Below are 27,157 nucleotides of genomic sequence, written 5' to 3' on the forward strand. Positions count from 1 at the left end.
AAGCCAAAATTTATACAAAGCCACCCTAAGTGCTGTTGATTGCAGAGGAACCTCCCTCTTGGTGGCATTAGAGAGCTGTCCAGCCAGCTCCACTCAAACTGATTCCATGATTTAGAACTCACACATAAAAACAAATGGAGGAGAAAAATCTAACGAAGTTAGTATGTGGAGCATCTCATAGCTGGGACAAGTTGGGTAGAGGTGAGAAAAACAAACTCTAGAACAAAGACAAGGTTAAGGTGGGAAATACCAGCTGGTCCCAGAAAGAGGAAGGCATGTGACCTGGGATCCTCATTTTTGCCAAATCACGGACCAACTTGTTAGCATGGTACTAGAGACGGCCTCTTTCCACTCTACGTGGTGGATTTAAAGGCCTCAGAGGATTCATAGAGCCCTGAAAAAAATTTTCCAGACTTGGGAGATGGAGAGAAAGGAGGTTCTTGCTTTCAAGCAGCCTGAAGACAACCTCAGTGACTTTAGCTGCTCTTCGATAAAGTAGTGCCAACAGTGGACAGATTTTGTTGACCTTCCGTGTGGCACAAGTGTCGTGGGAGGGGAGAGGGAGGAGGGGCGGAGAGTGGCACAGGAAAGGAGTTTCATCATGAATAAATGTCAGACTCCACATGGCACTCTGCTAGTAGCCTCGGAGGATAACGTTGCAAGGAAATGGACAACAGGGTGTCCAGGTCATACCCTGTGTCCTTTGGGATCCAAGGTCAGGACATTCCACCCCTTGGTTTGCTCTTACAGGATGCACACTTCAGATAGGATCGATCGGGAAACTGGGTGCTCTGCCTTAGGCTGTTAAAACGCTGCCACCTGTGTTAGAAAACACGTGCGAGTCAAGGCACTCCAGACGCTTCCTTACGGGCAGCATCCACTGCGGTGTGGCGTGCCAGCCTGATGCCCCTTCAGTGACGTGCGTGACTGGCAGCCAGTGCTGGCCCGCCCACAGTATCGGTGCATCTCACCCAAAGCCAGAGTTCAGCACTGCATGTTGACCAGGTGGATATCCTGTAACATAGATGCTCGTTTGGATCCAAAAGGAAAACCATTAAAAATTAAAGAAAGACAAACAACTTTCATGTTTCTTTAGGGGGGTGTGGTCCAAGAAAATAAATAAAACCTTGTTGTAAAGAATTCATCAGCCTGATTTCCTTCTCTCATTCAATGTGTTTCTTTGAAAGTGAAGTCACTCAGTCGTCCCTGACTCCTTGCAACCCCATGGACTGTAACCTACCAGGATCCTCTGTCCATGGGATTTTCCAGGCAAGAGTACTAGAGTGGGTTGCCATTTCCTTCTCCAGGGGCTCTTCCCGACCCAGGGATAAAACCAGGGTCTCCCACATTGCAGGCAGACACTTTACCGTCTGAGCCACCAGGGAAACCATGTGTTTTCTTTGCTCCCACTCAAAAAGGAGATCATGGGAGTGAAACTTTGCTCTCAGGGATGCTCAGTAGGAAAGGGGGGGTGGGAGTGGCAACAGCTTCCAGATGTGGATGTCTGCTCAACCCATCTGGTTATGAGGAATTCCAGGGTTTCCCAAAGTTCCAGGACATCCTGTCCTAGAAGATTTTCTTCTATTATAAATGTTCATCTTAGAGGAAATAAAAAATAAATAACCAGACAAACTAGTTCCCTGAAGCTGAAAAAGTTGGGCAGATTTTTCTGATCAGAAAAATACCATTTCTGGGGGAAGAATTTTAAAACAGGCAGAGGGCTTCTCTGGTGGCTCAGTGGTAAAGAGTTTACCTGCCAGTGCAGGAGACACAGGTTTGATCCCTGGTCCAGGAAGATCCCAAATGCCCACGGGGGTAACTAAGCCCATGCACCGCAACTACTGAGTCTGTGTTCTAGAACCTGGGTACCACAACTACTGAGCCCACATGCCGTGACTACAGAAGCCTGAACGCTCTAGAGCCTGTGCATCACAAGAGAAGCCACTGCACAGGGCGAGTGGTGTAATGAATAACGCATCCAACTACAGATCGGAAGAGAAGCCACTGCATTGAGAAGCCCACATGCCACAACTAGAGAGAGTAGCCCTGCTCACCGCAACTAGAGAAATGCCTGTGCAGCAATGAAGACCCAACACAGCCAAATAAAAATTTATATATATATATATATATACACACAAACATATAATACACACACACACACTCTTATCTAAAAGAAGGCAGAGAATCTCTTTATGGAACACAGGGCTTCATGAATAAAACTATAATCAACTTGCCTCCTGAAAGGGAGGGAAGATGATGGGATACCAACTCCCTTCCAAGTTCAGGAGGGAGCAGACTCCCCAAGATTTTCAGGAAATGCTGTCCATTCTTCCCTTCCACTCATATCATTCCTCATCTAACATCATGGCTCCTTTAATACAAAGAATCAGTCCCTGGGTTCAGAGATCCCTTTGAGTTTCCATGCTGAGAACAACTTTTTGTCTCATTCTCCGCATCATCATCTCTTACTCCTAGTATTGAGTTTAGTATTTTAATTGGAATAATTCTTTTATCAATTAAATAAAACCCAAAATTCTAGAGTAAGCCCCCCATTTTTGCAGTTCCATCAAAAATAAACTCTGAAGCCCTAAGAAACATAATTTTGTTAAGTGAGCATTATTGCACCACATTTTTGGATAGTTTCGACTGTGAGAAAACGGCCTAGGTCCTTGGAGGCTGGAGTGGAAATCTCTAAATTCTTGTCCAACTCAAATTTTGTGTGTTTTCCGGTCACAATGTCTTTCCCATGGTTTCTATCACTGTGGGAGCTGGGAAAAGTGAATGTCAGCCACAGTCGTCCTTACCCACATTCTATGGTATTACCAGTTGGTTTGTTCAGGCAAAGGGTGGTTTGCAAGGAATTTCCACAGGGTTTGTTTGGTTCCCTTCTCATCTAGAGCTTAGGTCCATAGTATTTCACAGGGTAATGGCACTAGGGAACATATATAAACAAAGACAGACACTATTCTGAACTTCTCTCTGGTGCTTCTGTATTATGATTCTGAGCATCTCTTGGTTACCCTAACACATGATCTTTAACCTAAATTTTCTACAATATTAAAAACATGTCTTTACTTGTATACCAAGTTCCTTTGCTGATAAGCTAGGAAAACTCCCAAACCAAATACCAAGATGTCAGCTCCTTAAACACAAACTATTTGGATGAGTCACAGGTATAGTAGCTCCAGAACACCTCAAGCATATGAAGCAACACAGAGAAAGAAGAGAGGCTGTAAACGCAGGTACTGGAGTCAGACCCAACTGAGTTCAAACGTGCACCACCATTCATGACCTGTGGGCCCTTGAGCGAGCCACTTAACCTAACACTTTCTTCATCTTTAAAATGGAACAGTAAGAACTTCCCCAGTGGTCCAGTGGTTAAGACTTCACCTTCCAATACAGGGGTGCGAGTTCAATCCCTGGCCAGGGAACTAGAATCCTTCATGCCTTCTGTCCAAAAACCCAAAACATAAACCAGAAGCAATATTGTAACACATTTAATAAAGACTTTAAAAATGATCCACATAAAAAAAAAAATCTTAGAAAAATAAAATGGAAAAAATATAACAACTACCTCATAGGTGGTTGTATAGACCAGACTAGTTACTGCATATAAAGAGAATAGCCAGGACTTCCCAGGCAGTCTAGTCGTTAAGACACCATGCTTCTAATAAAGGGGGTGTGTGGCCAATCCCTGGTCAGGGAACTAAGATCCCACACACCTTTGTGTCCACCCCAAGCCCCAAAAAGGAAAGAAAGAATAGCCAGGGCCTGCCCCATGATAGGAGAAGGCAATGGCACCCCACTCCAGTACTCTTGCCTGGAAAATCCAATGGATGGAGGAGCCTGGTAGGCTGCAGTCCATGGGGTCGCTAAGAGTTGGACACGACTGAGCGGCTTCACTTTCACTTTTCACTTTCATGCATTGGAGAAGGAAATGGCAACCCACCCCAGTGTTCTTGCCTGGAGAATCCCAGGGACAGGGGAGCCTGGTGGGCTGCCGTCTATGGGGTCGCACAGAGTCGGACACGACTGAAGTGACGCAGCAGCAGCAGCCCCATGATAGGCACTTGATAAAAGTCTGGGGACACTATCCCTGTCATCACTGTCACATAAAAGTACACTCCCAGCTCCCCTAAACCCAAGAAACTTAACCCTTCAGTATGTGTGTTAGTCGCTCAGTCGTGCCTGACTCTTTGAGACACCACGAACTGTAGCCCTCCAGGCTTCTCTGGCCATGGAATTCTCCAGGCCAGAATAGTGGAGTGGGTTGCCATTTCCTTCTCCAGAGGATTTTCCCAACTCAGGGATCGAACCCTGGTCTCCTGCACGGCAGACAGGTTCTTTATCATTTGAGCTACAGGGAAGTCCTACAGAAGAGTATGCTGGGTGGGCATTCCCCTTCTGTCAGTGAAACACAGAGGACAATCTGATCCATAGCTTTCTAATGAGAAGGAAATCAACTTTAAAAAGTAAGCAAATCATTATTATACATTTTTAAATAATGCCTCCAGTTTTGTTTGAGAAACAAGCCCTAATTTGCTTATTCTTCACTTCTATTTCCATTTTCATTTAATAACAAAATGGGAGAAACATTAGTGGGAGATAGTAATTGTAAAAGTAGCAATAAAGTAAATGGCAACATTAAAAATACTTCATACACATGAACGTAGCAATATTCAAGGCAATTTGAAATAAGAAGCAACTCAGGAATTAATGGTACATGCGTTAACAACTGAGTCCATCCAGGAAGGAGATTCTCATGCCTCAGGGCCTTGTTTCCAAATCTGTGGTCTGATGTTTTCAAACTGTGATGCTCTAGAAGATTATTGAGAGCCCCTTGGACAGCAAGGAGATCAAACCAATCTATCATCAAGGAAATCAACCCTGAATATTCACTGGAAGGACTGATTCTGAAGCTGAAGCTCCAATACCTTGGCCACCTAATCAAAGAGCAAACTCATTGGAACAGACCCTGATTCTGGGAAAAGTTAAGACAGGAGAAGGGGGCGACAGAGGACAAGATGGTTAAATGGCATCATCAACTCAATGGACATGAGTTTGAGCAAACTCTGGGAGATAGTGAAGGACAGGGAAGCCTGGCATGCTGCAGTCCATGGGGTCGCAGAGTGTCAGACATGACTTGGAGACTAAACAACTGCCTCTGCATGCCGGACCACATATGTACATAAAATACCTATAGCCTCAAGCTGCTGATATTTAAATGATTCTGTAACACATGGAAATCATAGAACCAGAATGTTAACGGAGGAAGGAGCTTAGGTGTCAATTCTGGCCCAAGCCAGTTCATACATGAGGGATGTAAGATTTAGAAAAACTCTAACAGGGTTCTTCCAGAGATTAAGGAGGTCTCCTGTGAATCTGGAAAACCACACGAGGCTCCAGCCATCCTAGCACAACTTTCAAAAAAGAAGAAAACAGCAGAGAAATACTGAGGAGGCCCTCTTGCTCACATGTCCAGAAGACTCCTTTGATAATCTAATGGAAGCTATGGACTATCTTCCTTGATAAAAGCACAAAAAATCTGAGTCTTCACATCCCTCAATCCCATCCCAGAGCCTATTTCTAACTCCCCTACAACAGTCCCAGGAGGTATTAGGGAAAGACCAAGCACAAAACAGAGCTACTTGCATCAAAGGAATTCAAAGGAAGAGCTCTGACATCAAACTATTTGGACCCAGAAATAATGGAGAGAATCCAGGCCCAGTTCCCAGGCATACTGGAAATACTGCTTTCCTCACCCTTAGAATCTGAGATCTGATGGCTTGACTTGGATGGAAGTACAGTGTGGGCTGGGAAAGTTTTGAGAGGCGGAAAGGGTGCCTTATGTAAACACAAGTCAGTCAACACACTGACACAAAGCAAGAGATCTGGGCCCAAATTCCAGTTATACATTGAACAATGCCTGCAGCCATGTTACTTGATGTGACACTGAAAGATGAACGCCCCCTCCCAGGTCAGTAGGTGTCCAATATGCTACTGGAAAAGAGCAGAGAAATAGCTCCAGAAAGAATGAAGAGGCTGAGCCAAACCAGAAATGACACCCAGTTGTGGATGTGTCTGGTGGTGAAAGTAAAGTCTGATGACATAAAGAACAATATTGCATAGGAAACTGGAATATAAGGTCCATGAATCAAGGTAAATTGGAAGCGGTCAAACAAGAGATGACAAGAGTGAACATTGACATTTTAGGAATCAGTGAACTAAAATGGACAGGAATGGGCGAATTCAATTCAGATGACTATTATATCTATTACTATGGGCAAGAATCCCTTAGAAGAAATGGAATAGTCCTCATAATCAACAGAAGAATCCAAAATGCAGTACTTGAGTGCAATCTGAAAAATGACAGAATGATCTCAGTTCATTTTCAAGGCAAAGGATTCAACATCACAGTAATCCAAGTCTATGCCCCAACCACAAATGCCAGAGAAGATGAATGGTTATATGAAGACCTACAAGAACTTCTAGGACTAACACCAAAAAAAAGATGTCCTTTTCATCACAGAGGACTGGAATGCAAAAGTAGGAAGTCAAGAGATACTTGGAGTAATAGGCAAATTTGGCCTTGGAGTACAAAATGAAACAGGGTAAAGGCTAACAGAGTTTTGCCAAGAGAACTGGTCATAGCAAACACCCTCTTCAACAACATAAGAGAAGACTCTGCAAGTGAACATCACCAGATGGACAATACCAAAATCAGATTGATTATATTCTTTCCAGCCAAAGATGGAGAAGCTCTATACAGTCAGCCAAATCAAGATTGGGAGCTGACTGTGGCTCAGATTATGAGCTACTCTTTGCAAAATTCAGACTTTATTTGAAGAAAGTAGGGAAAACTACCAGGCCATTCGGGTATGACCTAAATCAAATCCCTTATGATTATGCAACAGAAGTGACAAATAGATTCAAGGGATTAGATATGATAGACCGAGTGCCTAACGAACTAGGAATGGAGGTTCATAACATTGTACAGGAGGTGGTGACCAAAACCATCCTCAAGAAAAACAAATGCAACAATGTAAAAAGGTTGTCTGAGGAGGCCTTATGAATAGCTGAGAAAAGAAGAGAAGTGAAAGGCAACTGAGAGAAGGAGATATACTCATCTGAATACAGAGTTCCAAAGAATAGCAAGGAGAGATAAGAAAGCCTTCCTCAGTGAAAAATGCAAAGAAATAGATGAACACAATAGAATGGGAAAGACTAGAGATCTCAAGAACATGAGAGATACCAAGGAAATGTTTCATGTAAAGATGAGCACAATAAAGGACAGAAACAGTAAGGAGCTAACAGAAGCAGAAAATATTAAGAAGACATGGCAAGAATACACAGAAGAATTGTACAAAAAATATCTTAATGAACCATATAAGCACGATGGTGTGGTCACTCACCTAGAGCCAGACATCCTGGAGTGTAAAGTCAAGTGGGCCTTAGGAAACATTACTAAGAACAAAGTTAGTGGAGGTGAAGGAATTCCAACTAAACTATTTAAAATCCTAAAAGCAAATGCTGTGAAAGTGCTGCACTCAATATGCCAGCAACTTTGGAAAATTCAACAGGGGCCACAGGACTGGAAAAGGTCAGTGTTCATTCCAATTCCAAAGAAGGGCAATGTCAAAGAATGTTAACTACTGCACAATTGTGCTCATTTCACATCCTAGTGAGGTAATGCTCCAAATCCTTCAAGTTAGGCTTCTACAGTACATGAACTGACAACTTCCACATGTACAAGTTCGATTTAGAAAAAGCAGAGGAACCAGAGGTCAAATTGCCAACATCTCCTGGATCACAGAAAAAGCAAGGGAATTCTAGAAAAACACCTACTTCTCCTTCACTAACTACACTAAAGCCTTTGACAGTGTGGATCACAACAAACGGTGGAAAATTCTTAAAGAGATGGGAATATCAGAACACCTTACCTGCCTCCTGAGAAATCGTAAGAAGGTCAAGAAGCAACTGCTAGAACCAGACATGGAACAACAGACTGGTTCAAAATTGGGAAAGGAGTACATCAAGGCTATATATTGTCACCCTGCTTATTTAACTTACATGCAGACTACATCATGTGAAATGCCAGGCTAGATGAAACACAAGCTGGAATCAAGACTGCTGGGAGAAATATCAACAACCTTAGATATGCAGATGACACCACCCTAATGGTAGAAAGTGAAGAGGAACTAAAGAGCCTCTTGATAAAGGTGAAAGAGGAGTGAAAAAGCTGACTTAAAACTCAACATTCAAAAAACTAAGATCATGGCATCCAGTTCCTATCACTTCATGGCAAATAGATGGGGAAAAAACAGAAACAGTGACAGACTTTATTTTCTTGTGCTCCAAAATCACTGTGGATGGTGACTGCAGCCATGAAATTAAAAGACCCTTGTTTCTTGAAAGAAAAGCTAAGACAAACCTAGACAGCATACTAGAAAGCAGAGACATTAATTGGCTGACAAATGTCTGTATAGCCAAAGCTATGGTTTGAGCTGGACCATAAAGAAGGCTGAGTGCCCAAGAATTGGTGCTTTTAAACTGTGGTGCTGGAGAAGACTCTTGAGAGCCCCTTGGACAGCTAGGAAATCAAACCAGTCAATCCTAAAGGAAATCAACCCTGAATATTCATTGAAAGGACTTATGCTGAAGCTGAGCTCCAATCCTTGGCCTCCTGATGTGAAGAGCTGACTCATTGAAAAATACCCTGATGCTGGAAAAGATTGAGGGCAGGAGAAGGGGGTGACAGAGGATGAGATGGTTGGATGGCATCACCAACTCAATGGACATAAGTTTGAGCAAACTCTGAGAGACAGTGAAGGACAGGGAAGCCTGGTGTGCTGCAGTCCATGGGGTCTCAAAGAGTCAGACACGACTGAGCAACTGCACAACAGAATCCTTAGTTTTCCCAATATGGAATTAGGATAACAAGACCAACCTTGTACTGTTGTATTTAGGATTAGAGATAACAGCTGATCTTTGAGCAATGCAGGGGTTAGGGGCCCCAACTCCCTGAGCCACTAAAAATCTGCATACTACTATCTCTCCCTCAAAAATAGAGAAACTGATAGACGCCTCAACCCAGGGCAGGAAGCTGCAACAGTTTGGATAGAATAAGGATTTAAACCTTAGTTCTTTTGATTCCACATACTGTGATCTCTACTTGAATACAAATTTTTCCCCACACTTAATGATCTGTAAAATGAAAATACAGGTACTATTATATATTTATTGAAAAAAAATCTGCCTTATAAGTAGAACCAGGCAGTTCAAACCAGTGTTGTCCAAGGATCAACTGCATACACGTATACACACAGACATGCACACAGTACTCAGCATGGTGCTTATCACATAACAGGCATTCTATAAAACATGATTGCTGTTATTCTTAGTTCACTCACCCATTCATCAAATGTATTTATTAACCATGCAGTGTCGTGCAGAGCACTAGGATTTTGGTAATGAAAAGCCAGATGAAGCAGTGGCTTTGAGTTGTCCACCATCCAATGAAATTTTAGACAACAAATAAACCTCTGCCCCAGACTGTGATTCTTATAGGGTAGGGAAGTTTCAGGGTAATATGGAAGCCCCTACGAGGGGCTGAGGAGTCAAAAGTAGCTCCTGGAAGAGCCATTATTTGAACTGAGGGCTGAAGGGTGGCAGAGGTTAGTTGGGCCACAAGAATGGGGAAGAGTGTGCCAAGTGAAGGTGTGGGAGAAAGTAGTCTGCTGTGGTTCAAGGTCAGAGCTCTGTGAAGGGATAAGTCTGGAGCCTGAAGGGAGAGAACTTCAACTGGGTTCAGAGCTTAGTCTTCACGCAACCACCATGTTAGTCAATGGAAAGCTTTGAATTATCAGAAGACACAGATACCACATGGGCAAGCCAGAGCAGGCTTACTTGCTTGAAGGATAAAGAAGAAAGCCGAGAGAGTCAGTATACAGCAAAGAGAAATAAGTGTTCTGCAAGGCACAGACACACTCTTCTGGCCACCGTGTTCTGTCCTGGGAATACACAGCTGAAGACGATAATGTGACTGAGCGAGGGTCACGTCAAACCCTTTGGAGGCTTCACCATCTCCTCCAGGTTTTCCATTCCCCAGCACGACACCGAAGCTGTTCGTGTGGGTTATCTGGAGCAGTGCCAAGGGACGCCTCCCGCTGCTGCACCCTATCAGTCTTGAAATCTCACTGTGCTGACAAGGCTTGTACAGGGCAGAACACCCGGGCTGGAGGGCAGTTCCCGTTTATCACACTGGGCCCTACCCGCTCCCTCCTACCACAGTCCAGCCCACAGCAGTCCCCAAGTTTAGTGCCGAGAAACCCAAGAGGAGCCCGTTTCTCAGGAGACTGTGGGAGCCGTGGTGTAACACATCCTCCGACCTTGACTCTGTTTGTCCCCAGGGCTTCATCCTGAAGTCAGTGAGCAGCCACTGAGGTAGTTAGAAGCAGAGGAAAGACACGGTCTGATCTGTAAAAACAAAAACACTGTGGCTGAAATGAGAGAAACCGGGTTCAAAGGGGAGAGATCCATTATCCCGGACGAGGATAAAGACAGCAGGGATGGAAAGCAGTGGGCAGAACTGAGGAGTCCGTTTAGGAGAGGATTAGGCAGGATCTGAGGACTGGCTGGTGTGGCACACGGATGCACGAATCTGTAGTTTCCATTGAGTGAGCCAGCACATTAGTTAAGATGATGTGTCAGTTTCTCTTGCTGCTGCAACAAATTATGCAAACGAGTGGCCTGATACCATGCAAATTTATTCTCTTATAGATCTGGAGGTCAAAAGTCCAAAATCACTTTCACAGGACTGAAGTCAAGACGTTTGCAGGGCTGGTTCTTTCTGAAGCCTCTAAGGGAGAATTCCTTGCCTGCCTTTTTCTGCTTCTAGTGGCCACCTGTATCCTTTAGCATCTGGACCCTTGCTCCATCTTCAAACTGTATCACTCTGAGCATCACAGTACCTTCTCCTCTCAGAAGGCAACCCCTCACTCCTAAAATATGTTGCAATTACATCAGTCCTTACAGGTTATTGTAAGCCTATTTTTAAATAGGGCTTCCCTAGTGGCTCAGTGGTAAAGAATCTGCCTGCCAATCCACCTACGGGAGACATGTTTGTTCCTTGGGTCAGGAAGATCCCCTGGAGGAGGAAATGGCAACCCACTCCAGTCTTCTTGCCTGGAAAATTCCATGGACAGAGGAGTCTGGTGGGCTACAGTCCACGGGGTCTCAAAAGAGTCAGACACGACTGAAGTGACCAAACAGTAACAATAATTTTTAAATAATTCTCCCACTCTTGTCTCAAAGACAAGTCCCAATTTGCTTATTTTTCATTTCTAATTTCCATATTTATTTCACGAAAAAATGGGAGCTGCTCTGCCAGATAGAGGTACTTGGAGAGGATTTTCAGGCACCATGATTGGCCACCAGCTGCTAACTTCCCTTGAGACAGGGAGAGAGAAAGCTGGGATATGAGAGGAAGGAAAAGGAAGAAGTATTAACACAACCAAAGTACAACTTTACCATTACCAAGCATCACCATCGAGTCACCAAACATGGCAGAAAGGTTCTTTTGTAATTAGAAAAATCAGCGGGTTAGTCACATACTAATCGAGACCTATTTTTGCTTGAATTAGGTCAGTCTTCGTTAAATGCCTCTCTAGAAGTAGGCGGAGGTCGAACTCCCCATGGGTGGTTTGCAGTGATGCAGCAGAAATGACTCACGTTCGCTGCTGCTACAAGCTACACAGATGGCCGGGAGCGGCTGGTGGAAGCTGCCCTGCCAACTCCCCCAAGACTGAAGCCCACCCTCCTACCACCCCTACTTCAAGCCATGCAAATAGACTGCAGGTGGGCAACCGTGGTTTCTGAACTGACCCTCATGCTGCGGGGCACAACAGTTTCTTAATCCTCTGCTATCAGAATGCCAGGAATTACATCTCAGCTAGCTGTGTATTTGTGACTGGCACAGAGAAGGTCCTGGCATCCTGATAGACAGGCATGTCTCTCTAGTGGAATAAATAATCATTTCAGTTGGGTTCTCATGGGGTGATCAACTTGTTTCAGCTTGCCTGAAAGGTTTGCATCCTGGGTAAACCAATCATTGGTCAGTCTAGAGCTCTTCAGAAAGGGTAAGATGCAGGGCCAAATCTCTACTTGAAAGATATTCCAGGTTCTCCACAGTGTATGAAATAATCTTCAAGATGAAAGGGGTATTAGTGAATATCTGATCTAGTAATTCTAAACCATAGTGTACACCAGAATCCCCTAGGCTATTTACTGAAAATGCAGATTCCTGAGTGCTACCTCCAGAAATACTGATAAAATAAGTCTTGGTGGGCTCCATATTTTGCCATTTTATAAGCATCCTGGATGATTCAGATTAAAATGGTCCAAGAGGCCATGTTTGAGAAACAGGAATTTAATTATAGCCCCTCATTTTACTGATAAGAAATCTATCCTGAACTGAATCTTTGCTGTATACCTGAAACTAACACTACATTATTAATCAACTTTATTTCAATATAATATAAAAATTTCTAAAGAACAAAATCTATCCTGCATAAGGCCACAGAATAGGCCAATTACAGCCTGATCTAAAATAAAAACTCAAATATGCATTCTCTTCCATGTTCAGTTATTTCCATTTAGAGCATTTGGGGGCTACGTGAGCCTTCCTTTTTGAAGAAGTCTGTTTATATTGTCCCTCCAGAAAATATCATCTGCCTGAGAAAATATTTAACAGAAAGGAACTGAGACTTATTGGATGTAAGCACATTTATAAGGCTTGGGCTTTCTTTTCTGTTAGTAGCTGATGTCAGGTTCAAAGAAAAAGACGTTATAATGCTTTGTTTTCCTTCTTGAAGGGTTTCTTAGAAACATCAGCTGCTTTGAGCCAGTCTGCTCTTATATAAAAGGTTTGAGACCTCACACTGACTCAGCCAGGATAAGTTATGTTAATTATAAAGGTATCTAGGATTAAAACAGAACTTCCCTGGTGGCTGACGGTAAAGAATCCACCTGCAATGCATGAGACCTGGGTTTGATCCCTGGGTTGGGAAGGTCCCCTGGAAAAGAAAATGGCAACACACTCCAGTATCCTTGCCTGGAGAATCCCATGCACAGAGGAGCCTGGTATGCTACAGTCCATGAGGTCACAAAGAGTCGGACACGACTGAGTAACTAGCACACACAGGATTAAGACACAGTCACAAAATCCTTAATTCATGCTCTAAAATTTGTCCTTTGTGAAACTGGACCCAGGGCATTTCCTGTCAATGTGACTCTTCTCTGGTTTGCCCATACCATGTAGAGCCAGTCTTCAAATATCAAATAGCAAGCTTTTGAAAGTAGTGTTTAAGGTATGTATGCTCAGTTACTCAATTGTGTGCTACTCTTTGAGATCCCCCATGGACTGCAGCCCACCAGGCTCTTCTGTCCAAGGAATTCTCCAGGCAAGAATATTGGGATGGGATTTCCTACTCCAGGGGATCTTCCTGATCCAGGAATTGAATCCAGCATGTTCTGAGTCTCCTGCATTGGCAGGCAGACTCTCTACCACTGTGTCACCTGGGAAGGCCTAGTATTTTAAGGTGGCTCTGACTAAATAGGTGGCCATCTGAGATGGACCCCATTTGCTGCTGTTTTATTCCCAATCTGTGTAACTTACATCTACCACACATAGACCTGTCCTCTGGAGCTAATTCCTCATTCTGAAGACAGGTCATCAAATGTTTAAAGACTGTTACCAAGACACCCAGGGTAAACATCCCTAATTCACCCAGGTGTCCTCTTTCCAAATTCCTCCTCCTCCTCAGGGTGTGATCTTCTTTCTGCTGTCTTGTCGAAGTGTGTCATGCAGACCTGAGCCCAATTCCTAGGTCCCACCCTCTCCCCTCACATCAGCATCCATCATTAGAACTGGGGGAGAGAGGTGGAGAGAGGTGAACAGAGGTGACATGTTTCACATGGAGACTTGAAGATTTTCAAGACTGAAAAGAGTTTGTGAAAAGGGGCCCACCCCAAGCATGGAGGGAGAGAGCATCCATGCCTCCCACAAGCCAGGTAAGGACTGCTGCTGCTGCTAAGTTGCTTCAGTCGTGTCCGACTCTGTGCGACCCCATAGATGCCAGCCCACCAGGCTCCCCCATCCCTGGGATTCTCCAGGCAAGAATACTGGAGTGGGTTGCCATTTCCTTCTCCAATGCATGAAAGTGAAAAGTGAAAGGGAAGTCGCTCAGTCGTGTCCGATGCTCAGTGACCCCATGGACTGCAGCCTTCCAGGCTCCTCTATCCATGGGATTTTCCAGGCAAGAGTACTGGAGTGGGGTGCCATTGCCTTCTCCGCCAGGTAAGGACTAGGGATTGCTTTAGCAGTGCTGACAATAAACTGAAGTCATGTGGATTTGTCTCAATTAATCAACTTACAGGGACTTCCCTGGTAGTCCATGGCTAAGACTCCATGCTCCCAATGCAGGCGACCAGGTTCAGTACCTGGTCAGGGAACTAAATCCCACTTGTTACAACTAAGAGTTTGCATGTCACAGCTAAAGATCCTGCATGATGCAAATAAGACCCAGTGCAGCCAAATAAATAAATAATTTAAAAAAATAGCTTTAGATACAGTTCACATATTGCACGGTGCATCCATTTACAGTTATAACTCAGTATTTTTAAAAATTATATTCAGAGTTGTGCAACTATCACAATTAATTTGACAACATTTTCATCATCCTCCAATATCCAATCAAATTTTAAATAATATCCTAATCAATTTATTTCCTAATTATTGATCATCATTTATAAGACCTTCACACTATGCACTGATACTTAAGCACTCAGTATGAAAGCATGAGGAAAAGAACAGAGCAAGGCAATGCACTTCTTAGAGACTATATGACCCTGTTGTACAACATTAACTAGTAAGTATTTCACAGTTTCCTAGAGGCTAAGAACAAGGACGCTGGGGCAAAGTTGGTCGCGTTCAAATTCTGGCTCACCACTTACTGACCTTGGGAGAGTCTGCTGCTAAGTCACTTCAGTCGTGCCCGACTCTGTGCGACCCCATAGATGGCAGCCCACCAGGCTCCCCTGTCCCTGGGATTCTGCAGGCAAGAACACTGGAGTGGGTTGCCATTTCCTTCTCCGATGCATGAACGTGAAAAGTGATAGTGAAGTCGCTCAGTCATGTCCGACTCTTAGCAACCCCATGGACTGCAGCCCACCAGGCTCCTCCATCCATGGGATTTTCCAGGCAAGAGTACTGGAGTGGGGTGCCATTGCCTTCTCCAGCTGCATCCATAAAATGAGGATGATAATTGTTCTCACCTCATATGGTTCTTATAAAGATTACACAGATTAACATAGAAAGCCTGTAGAAAAGAATCTGGCTTTGCATCACTGGTGCTAATCTAATTATTGTATATATACTTTACTCTTATGGATACTGACCAGGGTAACCCTTTGTGACACTATGTCTTGTGAGATTTTGCATGTATTTCTAATTTGTTAGCAGTTCAGTATGTACTGAAAGTCTGTGGTTAGAAAGAAAGTCCCTGTGAAATTAATGGTTATTGGGCAGTTTACCTGGGAGAAAAATCAGACAGTGTAGTCTTATTTCATGAACACAAAGAAATTTACATGAGGGATTCCAGTGACCTCCTCCTTAGGTTTGATTAATTCACTAGAGTGACTCACAGAACTCAAAAAAATTTTTTTAATTTACTAGACCACCAGTATATCATGCAAGGATTTAACTCAGTAACAGCCAGATGGAAGAGATGTGTAGGGTAAGGTATGAGGAAGGGCACAGAGCTTCCACGCCCTCCCTAAGCTCGCCCTTTTGGTAGTATTTTGGAATGAGATTAATGCAAATCTTATAAAATGAATTAGGAAGCATGCCTTCCTTCACTGTCTTCTGAAAAGTTTTGTGTCGAGTTCACATCTCTTCCTTAACATATCTATGTCTTTTTATTAAAAATGAATATTTTGTAAAAAGCATATAGTTGGGTCTTGCTTTGTTTTTTAAAGTCAAATCTGACAATCTCTGTGTTTCAATTCAGATATTTGTATCATTTCTACTCAATATAATTATTTACATGATTATTCATCTATTTTTTCAAGTATTTTTTCTATCTTTCCTTCTCACGTACTCTTTCTCCATTTATACATATGTTAGACTACTAATTATTTTCCACAGGACACTGAGGCTCTGTTATCTTCTGTTAATCCCAGTCAGTGAGATTTTAGTTGCAAATATTTTATTTTTCTTATCTGAAGCTCCACTGATATTTTTTTATATCTTCACTGATTTCCTTTAAAAATTAGAAGATGGTTGCAGTAACTATTTTACACCCTTTCCCCCCCCTAATGCTATCATTTCTGTTCCTGTTGACTGATCTTTCTCTAATCATGAGTTGTTTTCCTGTTTCTTGGAGCATCCAGTAATTTTTATGGAATGCTGAACTTTGTGAATACTTGTTGTTGAGTGTCTGGATTGTGCTGTCTTTCCTTAAGTGTTGGTCAGGCAGTTAGGTAATTTATAGATCAGTTTGATCTTTTAAGGTCTGTCTTTAAGCTTTTCTAGAGCAGGCCTAGAGTAGTTTTCACTCTAAAATAGCACAGCCCTAGTGCTAAAGTGTGGGGTCTACCATGAATGCCCTGGTGTGATCACCACTGGCTCTTCAATTTGACCAGTCATAGTTTGAAGACATCGTCACAGATTAAACATTTCATTGACTTCTGGGGATTATTCTGATTACAATTCTCTTTGGTATTCTTTACCTGACTTTGTATGGTTTCCTCTATGAATATGCAGCCTTGTGCTCAGCAAAGACTCATGAGAATCCTTTTTTAGGTTTCTGGAGTTCTTTCCCTGCTCACATTTTTCTGAAATTCTGCACTGCACATCAACCTCAACTTTTACCCCAAATCTTTGTTCATCTTTAGTATTGCTTTGAAAGTATAAAAAAATTAGATACTTTAGCAAGAGTTTTGTCTCATTGACCTATAGATAAATAGCACCTATTCTAAAAAAAAAAATTATGCTAACCTAATAGCAACCCACTCCAGTACTCTTGCTTGGAAATTCCCATGGATGGAGGAGCCTGGTAGGCTGCAGTCCATGGGGTTGTGAAGAGTCAGACATGACTAAGCGACTTCACTTTCACTTTTCACTTTCATGCTTTGGAGAAGGAAATGGCAACCCACTCCAGTGTTCTTGCCTGGAGAATCCCAGGGATGGAGGAGCCTGGTAGGCTGCTGTCTATGGGGTCGCACAGAGTCAGACATGACTGAAGTGACTTAGCAGCAGCAGCAGCAGCAGTAAGCAAAAGGGGTTACATGCCTTGAGCGAGGTTCTGATATGACCTGTAAACTGAATATATTTAAAAATTAGTTATGAGAAATAAACCCATCCTTGTGTTCCCAAAATCCTTTCTACCTTAATACAAACCAGACTTCCCTGTGAGCCTGACAGGACAGTAAATATCCATTGATACATCCCTGAATGTGTGCAGAAGAGTATATAAAGACAGAAACCAAAAGTTCACAGCCCTGGTAAGATTTATAAAATAACTAAGTAGATAAGTCAATAGTGTCTAAATAAAGCTGAAAATAACCTCTGCTGAAAACTTTCTTTTAAAAGTCCTCATACATTATCATTTAGTCTGAACTAAAAGCTACTGGGAGAAACAGGTAATATCTATTTATATCTGGACTTCTCTTACTACCTCTCAGACTGGAGCTGTAGCTCATCCATAGGAATGATTATGTCCCATAGATGTAAATGATTAGCACCATCATTCCCAAGCACAGTCTTCTTACAAGTATTCATAAGAAAGAAAACACTTTTTCATCTAAATTTAATAACCAGGGCCTCTTGGGGGACTCGTGCCTTGCTTTGATCTAACTTGCAGAGCCATAGCAGCTACTGCTGAGAAGGAACGACTTTTAGAAAGAAAAATATTATCTATTCAAAATTGTTTTCTGTCTGAAAGTCTGCCAAGTCAGTAAGCAGGGAATACACAGACAGAGTATATGTCTATATTCTCAAAAACTCAAATGTACATGCATATTTAAAAGTTCATTCCAAATGGAAATCCTTTATTGAGTTTTTCTAAATTCTGGAAACTGTGTTAAGTGCTATAAGGGATATACAGATGTTAAATAAGGCATGGGCTTTGAATGAAGTAAGTTCACAAGTCAGAAGAGAGATCAGAATGTATGTAATTCTAACAGAAAGCAAAGAATAATAAGGTATAAAGTGCTAAGGAGTGACACACATACAACCCACGGGAGTGGAGGTGCCTGGCACATAACAGGTTCTCAAATATTTATCTGTGGGTAAATAAATGATGAATGTATTTCTCTGATCATATGTCTTAAATACTATCATCATTGCATAAACTATTATTTGGAAAGGAACAAAGACTGGGGACTAAAAAAAACACTCATAAAATAGTCTGATCTTTCATTCATGATTCAGACCTGTGCAGTCCAGAAATATCAGAAAGAGATGTTTCTAAATAATTTTTCAAAGTATTTTCTCTGGGAGTTATGTCACAGTGAAATACTGTGTTGGTATGTCATCAGTTATCAGACCAGTTCAGTTCAGTTCAGTCACTCAGTCGTGCCCGACTCTTTGCGACCCCATGAATTGAAGCACACCAGGCCTCCCTGTCCATCACCAACTCCTGGAATTCACTCAGACTCACGTCCATCGAGTCAGTGATGCCATCCAGCCATCTCATCCTATGTTGTCTCCTTTTCCTCCTGCCCCCAATCCCTCCCAGCATCAGAGTCTTTTCCAGTGAGTCAACTATTCACATGAGGTGGCCAAAGTTCTGGAGTTTCAGCTTTAGCATCATTCCTTCCAAAGAAATCCCAGGGCTGATCTCCTTCAGAATGGACTGGTTGGATCTCCTTGCAGTCCAAGGGTCTCTCAAGAGTCTTCTCCAACACCACAGTTCAAAAGTATCAATTCTTCAGCGCTCAGCTTTCTTCACAGTCCAACAGTTATCAGTATTAGGTACATTTTGCTCTCCACCTACAGTATACGCCCAGGAAGAATGGTCCCAGAAAGCTGAAGCATTACATAAAGGCAGATGGCAGATTTAGCCTGGATACTAAACAATATACTAGAAAAAGAGGAACCAAATTAATTTCTGATGCTGAGACATGCTAGAGAAGGCGAAATCATCTAGGACAGTCAGTATGACTTCTAGAATTCCATTCCTCTTCTTCCTTTCAATGCAAAACTGTTTCTACTCTTTACAAAAAAATGAAGCTATAGGGACTTTGGCTTCCCTGTAAGATTGAATAACAGGAACCATATCTAACCTTACATCTGAAACAATTAAGAAAAAACTAAACACATGAAACAAAGGCTTGCAAGACACTACATATCACACAATGAAGGCAAGTGATCCTTGAGATATAGGAAACGTATTCCTATGAGAGGTGATGGCCATAGTGCAGGGTGGAGGGATGTGAGAGCAATCATGAACTCCCTGAACTGAGGAGAAGGCAAGGAGAGTTTGTAGGAAACCATGGCAACTCAACTTGGTAAAAAGAGAGTACCAGAAAGGAAAGTGCTACACAGAGAGAGAACTCGGGAGACAACCCCACATCCAAGGAGCCATGGCTGTGTGGCCGCAGGAGGGCCTAGAGGAGCTATCCCACGTTGAAGGTCAGGAAGGGTGACGGTGAGGAGATACCCCTCATTCAAGGTAAGGAGCAACGGCTGCGCTTTGCTGGAGCAGCCGTGAAGAGATACCCCACGCCCAAGGTAAGAGAAACCCAAGTAAGATGGTAGGCGTTGCAAGAGGGCTTCAGAGGGCAAACACACTGAAACCATACTCACAGAAAACTAGTCAATCTAATCACACTAGGACCACAGCCTTGTCTAACTCAATGAAACTAAGCCATGCCCGTGGGGGCAACCCAAGACGGGCGGGTCATGGTGGAGAGATTTGACAGAATGTGGTCCACTGGAGAAGGGAATGGCAAGCCACTTCAGTATTCTTGCCTTGAGAACCCCATGAACAGTATGAAAAGGCAAAATGATAGGATACTGAAAGAGAAACTCCCCAGGTCAGTAGGTGCCCAATATGCTACTGAAGATCAGTGGAGAAATAACTCCAGAAAGAATGAAGGGATGGAGCCAAAGCAAAAAGAATACCCAGCTGTGGATGTGACTGGGGATAGAAGCAAGGTCCTATGCTGTAAAGAGCAATATTACATAGGAACCTGGAATGTCAGGTCCATGAATCAAGGCAAATTGGAAGTGGTCAAACAAGAGATGGCAAGAGTGAATGTTGACATTCTAGGAATCAGCGAACTCAAATGGACTGGAATGGGTGAATTTAACTCAGATGACCATTATATCTACTACTGTGGGCAGGAATCCCTCAGAAGAAATGGAGTGGCCATCATGGTCAACAAAAGAGTCCATCCAATGCAGTACTTGGATGCAATCTCAAAAACGACAGAATGATCTCTGTTTGTTTCCAAGGCAAACCATTCAATATCACAGTAATCCAAGTCTATGCCCCAACCACAACGCTGAAGAAGCCTAAGTTGAATGATTCTATGAAGACCTACAAGACCTTTTAGAACTAACACCCAAAAAAGATGTCCTTTTCATTATAGGGGACTGGAATGCAAAAGTAGGAAGTCAAGAAACACCTGGAGTAACAGGCAAATTTGGCCTGGAATACGGAATGAAGCAGGGCAAAGACTAATAGAGTTTTGCCAAGAAAATGCACTGGTCATAACAAACACCCTCTTCCAACAACACAAGAGAAGACTCTACACATGGACATCACCAGATGGTCAACACCAAAATCAGATTGATTATATTCTTTGCAGCCAAAGATGGAGAAGCTCTATACAGTCAGCAAAAACAAGACCAGGAGCTGACTGTGGCTCAGATCATGAACTCCTTATTGCCAAATTCAGACTGAAATTGAAGAAAGTAGGGAAAACCACTAGACCATTCAGGTATGACCTAAATCAAATCCCTTATGATTATACAGTGGAAGTGAGAAATAGATTTAAGGGCCTAGATCTGATAGATAGAGTGCCTGATGAACTATGGACAGAGGTTTGTGACATTGTACAGGAGACAGGGATCAAGACCATCCCCATGGAAAAGAAATGGAAAAAAGCAAAATGGCTATCTGGGGAGGCCTTACAAATAGCTGTGAAAAGAAGAGAAGCAAAAAGCAAAGGAGAAAAGGAAAGATATAAGCATCTGAATGCAGAGTTCCAAAGAACAGCAAGGAGAGATAAGAAAGCCTTCCTCAGCAATCAATGCAAAGAAATAGAGGAAAACAACAGAATGGGAAAGACTAGAGATCTCTTCAAGAAAATCAGAGATACCAAGGGGACATTTCATGCAAAGATGAGCTCGATAAAGGACAGAAATGGTATGGACCTAACAGAAGCAGAAGATATTAAGAAGAGGTGGCAAGAATACACAGAAGAACTGTACAAAAAAGATCTTCACGACCCAGATAATCACAGTGTGATCACTGACCTAGAGCCAGACATCCTGGAATGTGAAGTCAAGTGGGCCTTAGAAAGCATTACTATGAACAAAGCTAGTGGAGGTGATGGAATTCCAGTTGAGCTATTTCAAATCCTGAAAGATGATGCTGTGAAAGTGCTGCACTCAATATGCCAGCAAATTTGGAAAACTCAGCAGTGGCCACAGGACTGGAAAAGGTCAGTTTTCATTCCAATCCCAAAGAAAGGCAATGCCAAAGAATGCTCAAACTACCACACAATTTGCACTCATCTCACACACTAGTAAAGTAATGCTCAAAATCCTCCAAGCCAGGCTTCAGCAATACATGAATTGTGAACTTCCAGATGTTCAAGCTGGTTTTAGAAAAGGCAGAGGAACCAGATATCAAATTGCCAACATCTGCTGCATCATCAAAAAAGCAAGAGAGTTCCAGAAAAACATCTATTTCTGTTTTATTGACTATGCCAAAGCTTTTGACTGTGTGGATCACAATAAACTGTGGAAAATTCTGAGATGGGAATACCAGACCACCTGACCGGCCTCTTGAGAAACCTATATGCAGGTCAGGAAGCAACAGTTACAACCGGACATAGAACAACAGACTGGTTCCAAATAGGAAAAGGAATATGTCAAGGCTGTATATTGTCACCCTGCTTATTTAACCTATATGCAGAGTACCTCATGAGAAACGCTGGGCTGGAAAAAGCACAAGCTGGAATCAAGATTGCTAATGACATGCAGATATGCAGATGACACCAGCCTTATGGCAGAAAGTGAAGAGGAACTAAAAAGCCTCTTGATGAAAGTGAAAGAGGAGAGTGAAAAAGTTGGCCTAAAGTTCAACATTCTGAAAACTAAGATCATGGCATCTGGTACCATTACTTCATGGAAGATAGATGGGGAAACAGTGTCAGACTTTATTTTGGGGGGCTCCAAAATCACCGCAGATGGTGATTGCAGCCATGAAATTAAAAGACGTTTACTCCTTGGAAGGAAAGTTATGACCAACCTAGACAGATATTAAAAAGCAGAGATGTTACTTTGTCAACAAAGGTCTGTCTAGCCAAGGCTATGGCTTTTCCGGTGGTCGTGTATGGATGTGAGAGTTGGACTGTGAAGAAAGCCAAAGAATTGATGCTTTTGAAGTGTGGTGTTGGAGAAGACTCTTGCGAGTCCCTTAGACTGCAAGGAGATCCAGCCAGTCCATTCTGAAGGAGATCAGTCCTGCATGTTCATTGGAAGGACTGATGCTGAAGCTGAAACTGCAGTACTTTGGCCACCTCATGCGAAGTGTTGACTCACTCATTGGAAAAGACTCTGATGCTGGGAGGGATTGAGGGCAGGAGGAGAAGGGGACGACAGAGGATGAGATGGCAGGATGACATCACTGACTCAATGGACATGAGTTTGGGTGAACTCCGGGAGTTGGTGATGGACAGGGAGGCCTGGCGTGCTGCAATTCATGGGATAGCAAAGAGTTGGACACAACTGAGTGAACTGAGTATGGCCCTGCCCACTAGAGAGACAAGACCTAGGTCCAACCAGCCCTGGGTAGGAACCAGCCTCTTCCATCAAAAAGCCTTCACAAGCCTTTAGACAGCCTCATACACCAGAGAGCAGACAGCAGAGGTAAGAACCTCAATCCTGAAGAATGGAAACCACAATGACAAAGTCAGAAAAAATGAGATGGCAGAGAAATATGTCCCAGATGAAGGAACAAAATGAAGCCTCAGAAGAATAACTAAGTGAAGGGGATATAGACAACCTATCAGAAAAAAGAATTCAAAATTATGATAGTGAAGATAATCCAAGGTCTTGGGAAAAGAATGGAGACAACAATCAAGAAAATGCAAGATATGATTTAAAAAGACCTGGAAGAACTAAAGAACAAAGAAAGAAATGAACAATATAATAACCGAAATGAAAAATATACTAGAAGGAATCAATAGCAGAATAAGTGAGACAGAATTAACATTTGTATGGAGGCACAAAATGCCCTGAATAGCCAAGGCAATCTTAAGAAAGAAAAATGGAGCTGGAGGAATCAGGCTCCTTGACTTCAGACTACACTACAAAGCATAGTCATCAAAATAGCATGGTAGTGGCACAAAAACATTCAATTTTATCAAAATAAAGGGCTCAATCAAAAAATGGGCAGAAGACCTAAATTGAAATTTCTCCAAAGTCATACAGATATCCAGGAGGCACGTGAAAAGATGTTCAACATTGTCAGTTATTACAGAAATGCAAATCAAAACGACAATTAGATATTACCTCACACCAGTCAGAATGGACATCATCAAAAAATCTACAAAAAAATAAATGCTGATGAGGGTATGGAGAGAGGGAACTTTCTTACACTGTTGATGAGGATGTAAATTAGTGCAGCCGCTGTGGAGAACAATATGGAGGTTCCTTTAAAAACTAGAAATAGAGCTGCCATATGATTATTCAATCCCACTCCTGGGCACACATCCAAAGAAAAACATGGTCTGAAAAGACATGTGCTCCCCAATCTTCACTACAGTACTGTTTACAAGAGCCAAGATATTAAGCAACCTTAATGTCTATCAACAGAGGAATGGATAAAGAAGATCTGGTACATACATAATGGAATATTACTCAACCATTAGAAAGAATGAGATTATGCCATTTGCAGCAACATGGATGGACCCAGAGATTATCATACTAAGTGAAGTAAATTAGACAAAGAGGAATATTGAATGGTATCACTTATACACAGAATCGTTTTTTAAAAAAATGATAAAATGAACTTATTTACAAAACAGACAAAAATTCACAGACTACTTAGAGAAAAAAAAATTGTGGTTACCAGAGGAGAAGGATGGGAGGGAGGGATAGTTAGGAAGCTTGGAATTGACATGTATACACTGCTTAATTTAAAATGGGTAAGCAACAAGGACCTACTGTATAGCACAAGAAACTCTGCTGAATATTATGTAACAATCTAAATAGGAAAAGAATTTGAAAAAGAACAGATACACGTATATGTATAGCTGAATCGCTTGGTTGCACACTTGATTGCTAGTCAACCATATTCCAATATAAAATAAACAGTGAAAAAGTCTACACAAATTGTTTCAGAAAATTGAAAAGAAGGGAATACTCTCCAAGTCATTCTATGAGTTCAGCATTTACTGTAAACCAAAACAAAACAATTATAAGAAGTGAACTACCTATTAATATCCCTCATAAACATAGATGCAAACGTTCTAAGCAAAATTTTAACAAATCAAATACAATATGCAAAAAAAGATAATACAGAAAAACACCAATACAGTATACTAACACATATATATGGAATTTAGAAAGATGGTAACAATAACCCTGTGTACGAGACAGCAAAAGAGACACTGATCTATAAATCAGTCTTATGGACTCTGTGGGAGAGGGAGAGGGTGGGGAGATTTGGGAGAATGGCATTGAAACATGTATAATATCATGTATGAAACGAGCCACCAGTCCTGGTTCCATGCATGATACAGCTTGGGGCTGGTGCACTGGGACGACCCGGAGGGAGGAGGGTTCAGGATGGGGAGCACGGGTATACCTGTGGCGGATTCATTTCGATGTTTGGCAAAACTAATACAATATTGTAAAGTTTAAAAATAAAATTAAAAAAAAAAAAGATAATACATCATGGCCAAGTGAGGTGTTCCAGGAATGCGAGGTTGGTTTAACATGCAGAAATCAATGAGTATAGGAGGATTCTGGGAAGATGGCAGAGTAGGAAGCACCGGAAATCTGTAACCTTACCTAGACAACAACAGCATTGGCAGAATCTGTGTGCTGCAACTACTGTGGGACACTGAAGTATAGACTGAAGGCTTGCCACTTACAGGAAAAGTCTTTGATGGTCAATTGCAGTTAGTTTCAGTCAACTTCAGTTCTTGACACAGTAGCAGCTATCCATTCCCCATTCCTCCAACCCGTGGCAGGCAGCCATTTTTTTCCCCTGGAGTCACTTGCATACAGTTTGCAGGAGCCAGGGTGGGCAAAAAGAACCCAGTCCTCTAAATGTGAGGTAGCTCTTCTGACTGCAGATTCTGATCAGAGATTTGCAAATAAAGAAGTCATAGCTTAAATTGTTGTATATCCCCCCATTTTTGCAAGCTCTCCTCCTCTGACTAAAGTGACTCAATGGGATTTATAAAGAGTCAGTGCCATTTTTCCTTCCTTTTTCTTTGTTTTACCCTTTGTGAGGCAGAGATTGAAGCAACAATATTTAAGGGGAAATTAGAAAGTCGCTGTGTATTCCCAGGGAGGGCACAGGCTCAGAAAAGACCTGAGAAGACTTTGCGTTTATATCTAAGGTGATTTGTCACATAGAAATAGTCTAGAACAATAAAAGAATGAAACCAAACCAACAAAAACAGCAAACCATGGGAAAGGCAGAGAATCATTTTGAGAAATACTGCACTATTAGATTCAAATATCTAGTTTCCAACTACAACATCACAGGCATACAAAGAGACAGGAAAATATAACCCACTCAAATTAAAAAGTAAACCAACAGAATTGTCTCTGAAAAGGAACTGATCCTGCATCTACTAGACAAAAACTTTAAAACTGTTCTAAAAATACTCAAAGAACTACATTAAGACAAGAAAGTCAATAAAATAATGAACAAAATGGAAAGATCAATAAAGAGATATGAAATCTAACCAAAAAATAAAAAATTATAATTTAGAACTGAGACATAAAATAACTTAAATGAAAAATTTACTAGAGGGATTCAAAGGCAGATTTGAGCAGACTGGAGAAAGAATGAACCTTAGTTGACTATAGGATTATAAAATTACTGGATCTGAGGAACAGAAAGAAAAGGGATAGAAGGAACATGAACAGAGCCTGAGAAACCTTTGAGACACTATCAAATGAAATGAACCAACATATACATTGTGGAAGTTCCAGAAGGAGAAGAGACAGAGAAAGGGGCAGAGAGAATATTTGAAGAATTAGTGGCCCCAAATTTTATGAAAGACGTGAATACATCCATCAAGAAGCTCAACAAACTCTAAGTAGGATGAACTTAAAGAGACCCATACAAAGATATATTTTAATCAAACTGTCAAAAGCCAAAGGCAGAATTTTTAAAGCAGCGAGAGGAAAGGAGCAACTTGTTACATACAAGGGATCCTCAATTATATTATCAGCATAGTTTTCATCTGAAAATTTGGAGGCCAGAAGGCAGTGGGCTGATATAGTCAAAGGACTAAAAGTATCAAACATGAATCTTATAGCTGGCAAAACTGTTTTTCAAAAGTGAAGGAGAAATAAAGACATTCAGATGAACAAAAGCTGAGTTTATAACCACCATATTTTTGCCTGGAAAAAATAAAAGGATGTTAAAGGGAGTCTTACAGGTTGAAATGAAAAGATACTAAGACTATACACACAAGAAAAATGAAACAGTAAATTAAATGTTTCACTACAAACAAAAAATCAACGAAATAAAAGAACACAGTAAAGCAGAAGACTGGGGACAAAAAAAGCTATAAGGCATATTAGAAAATATTAGGGGTGATTACTGTAAATGTAAATAGACTAAACTCTATCAAAAGACATAGATTACCAGAGTGAATAAAAAACATGCCCCAA

At 41.9% G+C, this 27,157-nt stretch overlaps 2 long non-coding RNA genes across 3 annotated transcripts in view; both read right to left on the bottom strand.

The window, feature by feature from the left end:
• The window catches only part of LOC129653312 (uncharacterized), a 184,797-nt gene that overhangs the window by 20,089 nt on the left and 137,551 nt on the right, over positions 1-27,157 (bottom strand). The window contains exon 3 of one of the 2 annotated variants that reach the window (XR_008715055.1): positions 694-819. The exons of the other annotated variant lie outside the window; for it this stretch is intronic. This is a non-coding gene — a long non-coding RNA (uncharacterized LOC129653312). The remainder of the gene's footprint in view (positions 1-693; positions 820-27,157) is intronic. 2 annotated transcript variants of the gene reach the window in all.
• Positions 9,225-15,279, bottom strand: LOC129653315 (uncharacterized). The gene is made up of 2 exons (XR_008715059.1): positions 15,017-15,279; positions 9,225-10,476 (listed from the first exon to the last, which is right to left on the bottom strand). It is a non-coding gene; the product is annotated as an uncharacterized LOC129653315 (long non-coding RNA).

Source organism: Bubalus kerabau, chromosome 5 (assembly GCF_029407905.1).
Source record: "Bubalus kerabau isolate K-KA32 ecotype Philippines breed swamp buffalo chromosome 5, PCC_UOA_SB_1v2, whole genome shotgun sequence".
NCBI lineage: Eukaryota > Metazoa > Chordata > Mammalia > Artiodactyla > Bovidae > Bubalus > Bubalus kerabau.